This window comes from Callospermophilus lateralis, chromosome 10 (genome assembly GCF_048772815.1).
Source record: "Callospermophilus lateralis isolate mCalLat2 chromosome 10, mCalLat2.hap1, whole genome shotgun sequence".
In the NCBI taxonomy this organism is placed as follows: Eukaryota; Metazoa; Chordata; class Mammalia; order Rodentia; family Sciuridae; genus Callospermophilus; species Callospermophilus lateralis.
In genome coordinates this window covers 50,574,115-50,587,656 of record NC_135314.1, presented here as the reverse complement: position 1 = coordinate 50,587,656, position 13,542 = coordinate 50,574,115, and positions in this window count along the sequence as shown.

Below are 13,542 nucleotides of genomic sequence, written 5' to 3'. Positions count from 1 at the left end.
GGAGGAGAGGAAAGATTGGGTCATCAAAAATTAAATCTGTCTTCTTTAATTATAAACAAAGCTTTTTACAAAAGCATATTTAGTGTGAGCAACTGAGATGTTTGATTGTATGTTTTTCTACTGATATTTTTCTAGCAAAATTTTTTAAATATATTTTTTAGTTGTAGGTGACACAAAACCTTTATTTTATTTATTTATTTTTATGTGGTGCTGACAATCAAACCCAGTGCTTCACATGTGCTAAGTAAGCACTCTGCCACTGAGTCATAACTCTAGATCCTTTCCTAGAAAAATTTAACAGTGCAACTCAGAATTTTTCCCAAACTGCCTCATAATCCTGTGCTCTAAGTATCACTTATGTTACATCAAACCCTAAAAGAACAGCCATGTCTTCTTGACTCTATTTACTGGTGTGCGAATGAAGAATAAGGTAAACAAGAGCTTATCTGTCCCTGAAAGGAACTAGAAAAACTCTACTTATAGCCCCCCCAGGGACAGTGAAGAGGCCAAACATCTGCTCTGGGACATGGTGGGAGAAGAGTCACTGAATGAAACCAGAAAACCAAGTCTGGATCACACCACCACAGGGGTCCATGCTGTGCAGACACCAAAGACCAACAAAGAAACCTCAAACCCAGTTCTGAACCAATGATCCCAGAGGATCCAGCAGAAGAGAGGCAGAAGCATCCCACAGGGAGATGGTAACCACAGGCACAGAGAGCCCTGCTCCCCAACAACCCCTACTGAACTTGAACTTACCACCCAGAAGCTAAACTTGAACTTGAGCTTACCTCCCAGAAGCAAACACCTCCATCAGAGAACCAGTTTCAGTTTATGTGTATCAGCAGCCAAAGCAAATGACATAATAATCCTCAGGAGACTAGTAAGTTGAGAAGAGAGAATGGGAGGTGAGAAGGGGGCTTGGTGAGTGTAGCCAAGGTGTTGGGTAAGTTTGGTTGTGAAGAGGAACAGAAACCTTGCAGGAGTTGGTAAAGGCTGGAAGAGGAAAGGAGTAGTACTCAGGATGGACAACATGTGCCCATAGAAATGACCGTAGAAATGACCAGAAGACTAGGGGAGGGATAACCTCTATAGGAGTCAAGTCCCAGAGAAGTGAGAAGAAGAGAGGGGTTGGAGGGAAGGGAATAGAGGTGGTGGTCAGGAGTTCACTGTCCCCAGGAGAGGGACTCTGCCTGGTTCATCAGAGCCACAGTAAACCAGTGGGTACAGATGGCGGGATATGGCTCTAGCTTTGAGACAGGGATGATGACGGTGTTTCTCTCTGATGGCTTCTATTAAGGATATATGAGACAAGGTCACTGGATGAAAGTGATAGCGTTTGAGGAGAAAGGACAAGGTTTGTGACTGTCCCCTTGCAGAGAGGGACAAGAAGCTTTCCAAAACTTCAGTGGACTGTCAGATGACATGGAGGGGTTGACTGTGAGCGCAGCAGAGGAAGTGGGCATTTTCAGGTGACCATCAACATGTCAGCTCACTGTCTGGCAGACGTCACTGCCACACGGTAATGAGAGGGCAGTTGGCCACGTCACTGATGGACTTCCAGATGTTGACCTCTGAAGGTCTGTTCTTTGTTTTTTTTAGAAAGTATTATTGATGTATATTAATTGTAAAATTAATGGGGTTCACCGTTTCCATATGTGCATACCAACCCTGCGAATTGGTCACATCTATCCACCCTTCTTCTGTTCTCACCCCCTCCAACCTCCCTTCAGAACGTTTCCCAGTCCCTAGTAATCCTCAAGATCTGTTCTTGTCATTTGTTCAGTTTCTCCGGAGAGGAAGATCCCAGTCTCCTCTCTTGAGGGCGCGTGCCTGGCTGCAGGTGGGTGTTCTGCAGCAGGATGCAGAAAATTAGGTAGTTTCCTCTGAATCCTTCCGTTTGCACTCCCAGGTGGTACACCACTACTCTCCATTGTGCCTAGTGATCCTACAGTCAATGTCCCTGCTGTTAAATTTATTTAGAGAATAAATTTCCATTTTCTTGCAGGTGCTGGTGGGGAAAGGCTGAGGGTAAGAGGAGCATAAGCCCCTGACCATATAAGGAGGGCATAGTCAACCCACTGACTTTAAAACAATGTCCCTTTTCTTGTGTCTGCAGTAAACCCTGACCCTGTAGCTTGGCCAGGAGATCAGTTCAGGCCTGGAGGTGGCTGCTGCTGTTTGTTCCAGGAATTCTGTAATCCTTTGCACCATATGGGGTCCTGCTAGGTATGGCAGAGACTTGGACCACCCTGCTGCATAGGAGATACTATACTTAACATTCAGTTAATGGGAAGATTATAAACAGCTCACTTTCCCTACCTCATTCTTTACTGGGGTGTGGGGGGAGGAAACTGCTCATCCAGATAGGAAATAAGAATGTAACAACACCTCCTAATCCAGATCACAAAACATGAAAATAGTGTTAAAAACTCCACCTCCCCCAGCATCTGCTGGAGTCTTAATCCATTAAGCACAGTCTGCTAAGAGCTTCTTTTTCTAGCTTGGCCAGAAATTCCATATCCCAGTAGGCAGAAGCTGAACCTCTCAGTTCACAGGTTATAAAAATAGGGCAGTCAATGCACAGGGCTGCTAGCCTGGATTCTTCCCTCTGATGGACCCAAGTGAGAGCGGGTTCTGATAGATGGAGCCACGGGAAGAGACAGAGACCCCACTTTCTCCTGGGGGTCTCTGAACTTCTGTCAGAAGCTCCTCAGAACTTTCACATTAGGGAAAAGCAGAGGGCCAGGGGTCATGGGGCTGAGGACTGGGAGCCAACTTTCCTTACCAGCTGGTGACTGAGAGCAAGTCAGATTCTGTGAAGTACAGCAGCCTTGGCGTGATCTAAACTTGGGCTGAATTCTGACTCTGCCCCTTACTAGTATGTGACCTTGGATAAGCTACTTAACCTTTCTAACCCTCACTTGACCTGTGGTGAAGGTGGGAAATGATAGCCCCTCAGTCCCAGAGTTGCTGTGAGGACCAGGCATGTGAGGTATTCACGTCACTGATGCTTGTGTGGTGTTCAGCGCCGCGCATGGCACTTGGGGGATTATTTCACTAAGGGCTCTGATGCTGGTGAAAGGATGATAACAGGTGCTTAGAGCACCAAGGAACATCTGAAGGTAGTTTGCCTCTCCTTGCCTCAATTTACTAACTTGTAAAATGGAAATATTGTTGTCACCCCTACCTGGTCTTCCTCAAATTGTCATTTTGGGATCACAGCAGTTCCCAAGTGCAGATCTTGGGATAAGAGTCTGCAAATGACAAAGTTTTCAACCATCTGTGGAGAGACCCTTTTATAAAAGTATGTTGCCAATGTAGTTTGTTTTTAAATGGCCTCAAGTTATCAACTCTATATATTGGTCCCAATATGATTGAAATCATACCAGTCTGTGAAATCAGAACATCTATAAAGAAACTTTCCACATAAGGAATCTGACATACTTTGACAATTTTATGTTTTTTACGGAGACAACACCACATGTTGAGCCCCTACTACAGGCCAGGGATCATGGAGAGTGGAAACACAATTCCTGCGCTCCTCCCAACAATCAGGCAGGCTGTGGTTTAGCCCATTTGGCAGAGGAAGAAACTGACTCAGAGAAGGTACAAACCTGAGCTCGTCCGTCATTCAGGGGGAGTTCAATGCTAAGCCTGCCTGTCTCAAACTTCAGTTTTCCCTGGGCTACCCTAAAGGATTACTATGGAGGAGACCTAACTTTGCCACTGAGATGTCACCCCTATAAGAAGTAAACCCACCTTGGGCTTAAGTGCAAATCATTTACCCTCTCTCTGCCTGTAGCATCCAAGTAGGAAATTAGTAGTAATTGGGGTCAGGCTGAAAACAGATGGAGAATAAAACAGGGTTGTCCTGAGAAATAAAATTGGTCCAAAGAAGCCATTCTGTAGGATTCTCTATAATTCAGAGCCCTTTGACTATTTATGAAACCATGAACATCCCTGCCCAGGAAATCGATGGCATGCTGCCATGGCATGGCCTCTTTCTCTCTTTGACAAACCAGATTCTGCTCCTTAGTCAGCCAAGTCCTCCCCTCCTGCTGGTCTCAAGGCCGGTGCAGAGAGATCACCCTTGCTACTCTCCCACCCCTCACACTGAGCAGGCAGGGTTCTGTGCATAGCTCCTTTGTTCTTACTTACCTTCAGAGCAATTCTGGAAGGAGGTTTGATTAATTTTACCTTACAGATGGGATTCTGAGGCTCATTGAAGCTAAGAAGCTGGCTTAGGGTTTTCTATTAGCTACCTAATAGAAATCTGCAAAGAGTAGAAGAAGAATCCTCCTCATCAGAGGCTGCCTGGCCGGGGTCTGTGCCTCATTTCATCACTAAACACTCCTAGACTGAGGGAAGAAGACCTTACACTTTAACAGATCCTTCTTTCACATAAAATGTGCCCTCTCTGAACACCATGCTGGACCCCTTGCTGAGGACCAATTCCAGCCCAACAGCCTTCCTCAGCTTTACACCCAAAGACTGGACTTGCAGCAAGACATGCTAATTCTGATAAAGCAAGGCTTCAATTCTAAGTTTAGCCTTTCTTTTTTAATTGAAAGTCAGGTGCTTCTTTGTTCTCTTTTCAGCCTCTTTTAATTAATTTGTTCTTATGGAAGACAATTTAACAACAAATTTCATGGTCTTTCAATTTTTGTTTTAAGACTTAATATTTATAGCTTGACATTTTGAGTGTTTGTTTCCATTGTTTTCCTCATTTTTACTGTTATGTTTAAATGTCCCCAAATGATGCATGCATGTGATTTAAAAATTAGAATATATCAGAGTCTATCAGAGAAAACTCCACCCCTCCAACCCAGTTCCCTTCCCCAAAGGCAACCGTTTACACTGAGTTGTATGGTAACGAGGGGAGGGTAGTTGGTTTTCTATTAGCTACCCTCCATGTCTCTAACTAGATAGCTTATAGTGTTAATTCTTGAACCACTATCTATTGTTCATCACCATGACAGATGGAGATTTAGCTCCCTTACTCCTGCCACCATCCCATTGCCCCTCCCAATATATCTATACCTCTAGACTTATTCCTCTGCTGGCAAATTTAACTAATAAAGTCACGTGTTGCATAATGTTTCAGTAAATGATGGACTGCATATATGACCATGATTCCATAAGATTATAATGGAACTGAGAAATCCCTCTCTCCTAGTGATGTCACCACTGCCCTGATGTCACCTGTCACCGTGCAGGGAATCACTCACGTGTCTTTGGTGATGCTGGTGTAAATCCTATGGTGATCTTATAAACCACCTTATAAAGTGTAGCACAAACAATGATGGATAGTGCTTAATACTTGATAGTGATAATAAATGACCATGTCCCTGGTTTATGTGTACACTATATTATACTTTATTATTTTACAGTGAATTCCTACTCATATAAGAAAAATTTACTGTAAAACAGAATGCCATGGGAAGCCAAAATAGCCTTGTACATCTTGTGTTTACCAACTTCTTAAATCTCTTGTGCTTGATTTAAGCCCATATGGTTTAATTCAGCATGGCCCTGGGAGCAATGGGCTATAATATACATATGACATATAGCCTGCATGTGTGGTAGGCAGTACCATTCGGTTTGTACAAGTTTCTGATGTCAGCATAATGACAATTCCACCTAACAACTTGTTTCTCAGAATGTATCCCAGGAGTTAAGTGATGCCTGACTTCATCAGAACCTTGACTTCTTGCTCTACCAACTGTGGGTACTGTCTTCTCTCTTCTTACAGTGGTGGATTAGGATATTGGAACTTCCCTTCTGTTATGGTTTGGCTCATGTGTTGAACTTTGTCCCCAGAGCAGAAAGGTTCTGAGGTGGGGCTTTTGGGAAGTGCTTGGATCACAAAGGCTCTAACCTCTTTGGTGGATTAATCCATAACAGCTGAATGGACTGTTGGGAGGTGGTGGAGACTGTGGGAGGTGGGACCTGGTTGGAGCGGGTCTTGGGGGTTTGCCCTTGGAAACTGTATCTTGTCCCCCACCCCTTGCTCACTCTGTCTCTGCTCTCTGGAAGCCATGAGATGAGCAGATTTCCTCTGGCTCCCCTTCTGTCATGATGATCAGCCTCCCTCAGGCCTAAGGCAATGGAGCAGGCTGACCTTGGATTGAAACATTTGAAACCATGAGCCAAGATAAATCTTTCCTCCTTTAAGTTGTCCATGTCAGGTATTTCAGTCACAGCAATAAAAAGCTAATACATCTTTCCACTCATTCCATCTATACTTGCATGATACCTGCCTGTTTTGTTTTGTTTGATTGTCAATATGGATCACATTGGCATTTTGGTTTGTAACTGTGAATACTTTTTCTACATTTTGCCTAATGTGGTTCCAAGCTAGTATCTGCCCTTGGCCTCCTGATCATTCGCCTTTGATTCCTTTTCATTGTATAGAGTATAAATACCCTGGTTTGCCACCCACCTCCTACCCTTAAGGAGCCATGCTCTGTCCATCCATTTCCTGGGCTCTGCCCCCAGCTGCCACTCCATCCCTGTTGCTCAGTAAGATAATGCATTCACCTGGCTGCCGATGGCTTTAAGTGCCACCATCTGGTCCTTTTTAGTTCAGGGCTCTGTGGCTCCCATTGGTATTAGGGGGATCAGTTCTGTAACATCCAAGTTCAGCTCATTGGGTCCTCAGAGGACCACCCAGCTTCTCAGTTACTATTCTCTATTACCTTGGAAAATGGAATATCTGCCATTCTGCTCATCAAACTGAGTCAGCTTGTGGATTTTCTGCCCTTATATAGTATGCCCAGGGAGCCTGTACCCCAGCATCCAGCATCACCTTGGGGGTTGAAGGTGCTTGGAAAGAAGAGACATCAGGTCTAAACCATTGCTCCCGTGACCCTGATGTAAGTCAAGTAGTGGTTCAGAACCTCAGGGGTCCTGCCTTAGTGAATCCTGGGCTACTTCCCAAGTTATCAACAGCCCACTGCTCCTAGTCCCTGTGTCCTGCTCATCACTCATTGGCCTTCAGAGCTCTGTGGAGCTGATGAGGAAGAGCAGTTTTCAGATATCAGCAAACACAACAACCTTCTCCTGGCCGCTTACAATACTGCACCCACCTCCCACCTGGGCTATTGATACTTTGGAGGCAGACTTCCTTGCAATGGCTGTGTATTGGTAACCCTTAGCCTCCTCCTACACTGACCTGTGAGGGTCACCAGGTAGAGCTGGCCACCACGGTAAATATGAGAGACCCAGCATACAAGGGGAATGCTATAGTTTCAACATTGACTATACCCCAAAGTTATGTGGGTTAAAGAGGTCCCTGGGGTGGCACTACAGGGAGTTAATAGAACCTTTAGGAGGCCAGGCCTGCTGGGAAGACCTCTGGTCATCAGGTTGTGCCCTCAAAGGGGATTTTGGGATAGTGGCCACTTCCTCTTTCTCTTGACCACAGGGTGAGCAGTTTGCTTTACTGCATGCTCACTATCATTACCATCTTCATCCCCTCCAGAGACCCAAAGCAATGGGTTCAGCCAATCATAGACTAGAGCCATGAGCAAAATAAACCTTTTCTCTTTATAAGTTAATTATCTCAGGTATTGTTATAGTGAAGGAAAAGTAACACAGGGAGTAACAGAGTTTTATGTGGGAAGCAGCCTTTCTTGAGTTTTAACCTTTCTTCTGATGTCAATAAAGCCAGAACTCTGAATCCAGAGAGTTCCCCTTCTTCAACTGTAAGGATCCTACTGCAATTATCTCTCATACCACATAGGCCATAGATTCTGGAGAAACTGTTTTTATAGGTCTCATTGACCCTTATTCCAAAATGGGGGTCCAGCTCTATGGCTGTGCCTCAGAGCCCATTGTGCCTTGATCCTGGGCTCTAAGGAGTCATCATCTGCTCTTCCACATTGAAAAATCACAAGGGAAAATAAGAGAGCCCACAGCCCACCTGCTGCACTAGCCAGACCGCCTCTATGCACCCTTTCCTTCCCTTCCAGCTGATGAACAGACTGACAGAGAGTTTAGTGATATCCTCAGGGCTCCTTCTGTGACCTACATTTTTTCCTTTAGGACAAGCTAAGACTATATTTCTCCTTCATTTCTTGGGCACTATGTATTTTTAATGGTCCATCAGGAAAACAGTAATGCTGGCAGGCAGCTCTTTGCACCTGCAGAACAAGGGAGCAGTCGGCTCCTTTCTGCCCTAGTTGCCAATTTCCTCAGACTTACTTAAAGGTTGAGTTTATCTACTTGGCTTTTAAGTTCCACACCCTTGGATAAGCAAAAAGGGTTATAATTAGTGTCTTGTTTTAAAATAAAAATGGAAAGTTACCACTCACATCTTGATGGTGCTTTGGTTAGTGAGATTTCAACACAAGAGCACAGAAGGAAGGCCAAAGAACCTTCCAGATGTGCTGAGGGCCTCTCTGTGTCAAGCACCCTGCCCAGTGCTTCCTTGTTGGAATGTCACTTCAGTCTGATGGGGCCAGCAGGGCACATCCCAGGATTCTCAACTTTCAGATAGAGTGAGACACGGGAAAGGCTTGGGGCACCCTGGGGGCAGAGGCTATTTTAGGCACCTTGGCATCTTCCCTGGCCATCAGCTAGGATCCCCTGCCCATAACTTGGGCACTAAATTGCTTGTCAAAAGAATAAAATGGCCAAGATCACAGACTAGTTAGATTTCTGGGTTCCTAATCAAATGTTCTTTCCACCAGTCCAAGCTCCTTCGTCTGAGTGAGCCAAAAGCTCCGAAAACAATAAATAAACAGATTTCACCAACTGCAAAACTACAAAGAAAAACAAAACCAGGAGCATACAGGAAAATTTTAGGCAAAATGAGCAGATCTCAAAAATCCACAAACTACTTGTTCCCTGACTGTGTCACCTGTTGCATATTAAATGGAACAAATGGGCTGTGACAGATCTAACCACATGAAGGGGTGCCCATTATTGTTATTTTTTTTTTTTTTTACAGAACTGTCCATTTTCCCTGTGGTCCTCCAGCCGGAGTGAACTGTATCATCATGGGTGACAGCAGTACAACCTGTGTCCCCTGTTCTCCCCACTACTGCCTGTCCTTTCTCATGGTCCTCTCCCTGACCTTCAAATGTGACTGGGCAGAGGTCTGTCAGAGCGGGTCCACCCACCAGCTATCCTGCACTTCCTGCCTGGGCAGGACACTGAGGAGTGGGCTGGGGAGTGGCCGGGAACACACCCATTGTCTCATTAAAGCCTATCACATGCTTGCCCTGGGCTTGGGTACCTGTCAGGAAATTCACCTGTAATAATCTACAGATGCACCCTGTGAATTACATTAGCCAGGTCTTTTGACCTTCATCCTACCATTAGATATTTATACCAACCCTTTGAGGGGTAGTGTTATGCTCATTTACTCCATATCCTTATTTATGGAGTGCTTAGCATATTTTACATACTATTCAAGGCACTACCATCCAACAAATCATGGAACCATTACATCACCCCCAAAAGGAAGTTCTTTTAACTTCATTTTTCAAATAAGGAAACCAAAGACTCAGAGTCACTAAGTAACTTGTTCAAGGTATTCAGCAGCCTGTGTAAACCTCCCAGTTTATCTCAAAGCAAGTGCATACCTCAGAAAGGAACCAGAGCTCAAACTAGACAGATTATCATCTCTGTCCTGATTTGCCTTTCAATAATGCAAATTTGAAAGGTGGGGCAGGAAGAAGGAAATCTTTTCATGACCTCAAAAGATCAGCAGGGCCTTTCCATAGAGGTTTCAGCCCTCCAGGAACCCTCCAGCAAGCTCTGGGCGCATTTAATTCACTTGGCACTCATCTTGGGCTTAGTGACACTTGCTAATGACACCTGCCCCATACAGAAGTCAGTCTGCTTCCTAGAAGAAGGTCTAGGATGGGGGGGACAAGCTTTGAAGGCAAGTGGGCCAGATTTTAAATCCTAGCTTCACACTTGCGATGAAGTCACTTATCTTTTGGGGTCCTCAGTTTCTTCATCTTAAAACAGGAAATAATACTTATTTTGTAGGATTCTTGTATGGCTTAGAGATAATTGCAAAGAATAGGTACTGATGAGGGTGGTTATGGTGGTAGCAGCAACTATTATTAATCCTTCTCTAAATAATCCACACTAATTTCCTTATATATTATTCTACCTAAAGATAAACAATAAAATGAAGACTATATAAAGAACTAAACAATAATTGCAGCAAATTACCCTTGGCAGTTAAATATTAGAATTGCTTAGTCAGGTTTGGAGGCCAAATTCTATTATTCAAATATCCTGATAATTAAAATTCTAAATAGCAAAATATTTCCAATAAAAATGATGACCCTTCACTCACTTTAAGCTAAACAGGAAACCCACATGTGTGGGTACACTATAGTTAAAGAAGCAACCACCTTCCTTTGTCCTAATGACAGTACATGTGGTTTTAATTCCCTAGAGGCCAGATAGGGCAAGAGGTGAAATCTATCTCAAGTTTTCAAAACCAAGAAACTCAAATAACAAATCTAATTCGTTTCCTGTGCTCAGTGCAACCAAATAAGGAGCACACCAAACCGCACCCCTACCCATTGTATTTTAACAGAATTTTAACTCCCCCATCTTTCCTGAAAGTAAGCAAGTAATTCAGAAGCCTCACAAATTTGATCTTATCTTATTGCTTTGGCTTGTCATTGTGTCTTTCTCTGCATTCCATGTGCATTAAGCTAGAATCTGAACTTTCCTGCTTTACACTAAGGCACCCTGCAGAGAAGAGCAGCAGTGACCAATCCTTTAGCACTGCCAGACTCCAACTCTGCTCAACACTTCACTTATCTCACACATCGCCAATCCTGCCTGCAAAGCAGCCACATGCAATGAGGAAAAGCAGAACCGTGTACAGCCCAACACGTGGAGAGTTTAGTTGCCCCATTGAGGAAAGGACAGGAGAAGTATTTGATTCTAACTAGGAGAATCACGGAGGTCTCAAAGAAAGGCAGCATTGGCTTTGGAACTTGAAGAAGGAGCAGAATTCCAAGATGGGAAGTTGGAAAGGGGAATCTGGTCATTGTGGACAAAGTATCCCGCACAATTGCAAGGCCTCTTTAGAGACCAAATAGGCTCACAAATGTGCGATGTAGTTATTGAGTAGAAGAGAGAATGGGGAGAATAGGTCTCTATCTGCAGACCCTGCAATGACTACAGGCTGGGAAATGAAGTGCAGTACAGTTCTGTTTTCTTGAGTAGATAATCTTCTTCCTATTGTTAACTACATCAGATTTGCTGGAAACACAGGCCGGGGGTAGAAACTTGGCACAAACATCCTGGAATGTTTGGAGCAGTCCCAATTATGCTGGTTTTGGCCTCAACTTTTCAGCCAGACCAAGGCTCAAAGAGGAGCAGCGAGCAGTCGCTAATGTCCATAACATGATGCATTAGAGCGCACCTGATGAATTATGTGTCCATTAGCTAAGTGGCCCTGGGGCTGTATGACTTGCTCTTTTTCTAAATCAAAAATAATAACAATAACAGCTCACAATTTTCTCCTGCTGCTTGAGAGAGTAAGTATTTCATCTGTCATTAAACAATTACAGCCGCTCCCCCAGACAACTCCATGCTAAGCCCCAGGATACAGAAGCGAATGTAAAATCCATGCTCCCATCCTGACCTTTCCAGCCAAGACCCAGCACAGGGAGCAGCTTCTTGTCACAGAAGGCTGGCAACATAGCCAATTCAGGAGAGAAATTTGTTGTTTTGGTGCAGGAACCCTTCAGGGAAGGACCAGATGTCCCTGCATTAATGCCAAGAGGGCCCCAATTGGAAGAGGTCCCTAATAATTCCTCCTAATGACACTCTTCCCCATTCCATTCTGCTACACTCTTTCAGCCATGCCCTGTCTGGGCCTGGAGGTGTTGCCAGCCGGCTGGGAGAACAGAGAGGTGAGGTGGAGGTGAGTGTGTCTTTCTCAGGGCAAAAACAGGGCTTCACTCTAGGTAAATGACCCAGATTCGCAGCCTCAAGCTGAACCCCAAACAACCGTGTATGGCTGCTTGGTGCTGACTCACCCCACCCATGGTGCATCCCTCCAAGGCAAGATAGAAATTTCCAAAGAATTTTTTCCCCCAAAGAGTGAAACACATGAAATAGGAAGAAACCAATCATTCCCAGACATTCAGGATGACAGAGCCTGACATCATGGACCAGAGAACAGAGAACAGCCATGACTGAGAACCCGTGTCGTTTGTTTCTGGCAGGGATTCTGTATTGAATGTGTTAACATACTTCATAGTGCCCTGATCCAAACCTGAGAGGCTGGGAATCCTGATTTGTCATTAGACAGAAACCTGCCCCTCCCTGGGGGGAGGCTGAAGTGTCATCTTCTATTCCCTGGCATTTGTTTTATTATTCTCTTTCCTTTTTATTACATGGGCTGCAGTTCCTGATATACTCTCATGATCGGTCCTCTTTGAACTAATTAATTAACTGATTAATGATATAATTAACACCATTGTTGACAATAATGTATATCTGACTGTGTTTCCCTGCTGTCAGGCCTCTCTTCCTCTCCAACTTAAGGCAATCACTTGTCTATTATCACCTTGTGTTTTTTTGTTTGTTTGTTTGTTTTTAGAAAAAGTTTAATTTTATATACATTTTCATTTATGTTCAGTTGTTTCTCTTGATAATTTAAAGTATGCATCTGAGTCTTAACTTTTCATTGATATTTTATTTTTGTACATAGAGTTTATGTTATATGTGCCACATGGTATATGTATGTGCTATATTAAATAGCATGTAGCTATAGTTCATTCATTTTTATTGCCATTATGTGGTAATGCTGCAATTTATATATACAATATCCTATCAAAGGGCATTATTGTTTTCAAATCTTTGCTGATATGAACAATACTGCTGGAGCATTATTGTATCTGTTTCCTGGTATGAACATGAAAGCATTTTTCTTATGTATACACCTAGTGGTGAAATTGTTACGTCACAGGATATATGAATGTGCAATTTTTTTAAGATAATGCTAAAGTACCTGCCAAGAGGGTTGCACAAATTGGTACTTCCACGAGGAAAGCAGAAGAGATTCAGTTGATGCACATATTCTGTTACATTAGATTATCATCAGACCCTACAATGTCCTTCTATGAAATGAGCACACATAGCAGTGGGAATTAATTGCTACCACAGTCTTTAAAAGTAATTTCAAGGTTAAAATGCAACCATGAAAACCAAAACTGAGTTAGGTATGTTTGTAGTGACTTGATAAATGCTTAATTGTGACATAAAAAAAAGGCAGATCATAGAGTAACGTGTATTAGTTTTGTCTACAAGAATCTCACCAAAAGACTTAAGCTGCCATAGAATCTTCCAAAAATTTATCTATTAAAATTTCAAATGGACTTGCGGTTTAATCCATGAGTATTACTTTTAAGCTTTTATTCTAAAAAAAAATTAAAGAAAGTACAGAAGAGTGAATTTTAAGAACATTTATTATATTATCTTTTTTTAAAATTTTTATTTTATTCATTTATTTTATGTGGTGCTGAGGTTTGAACCCAGGGCCTCACACAT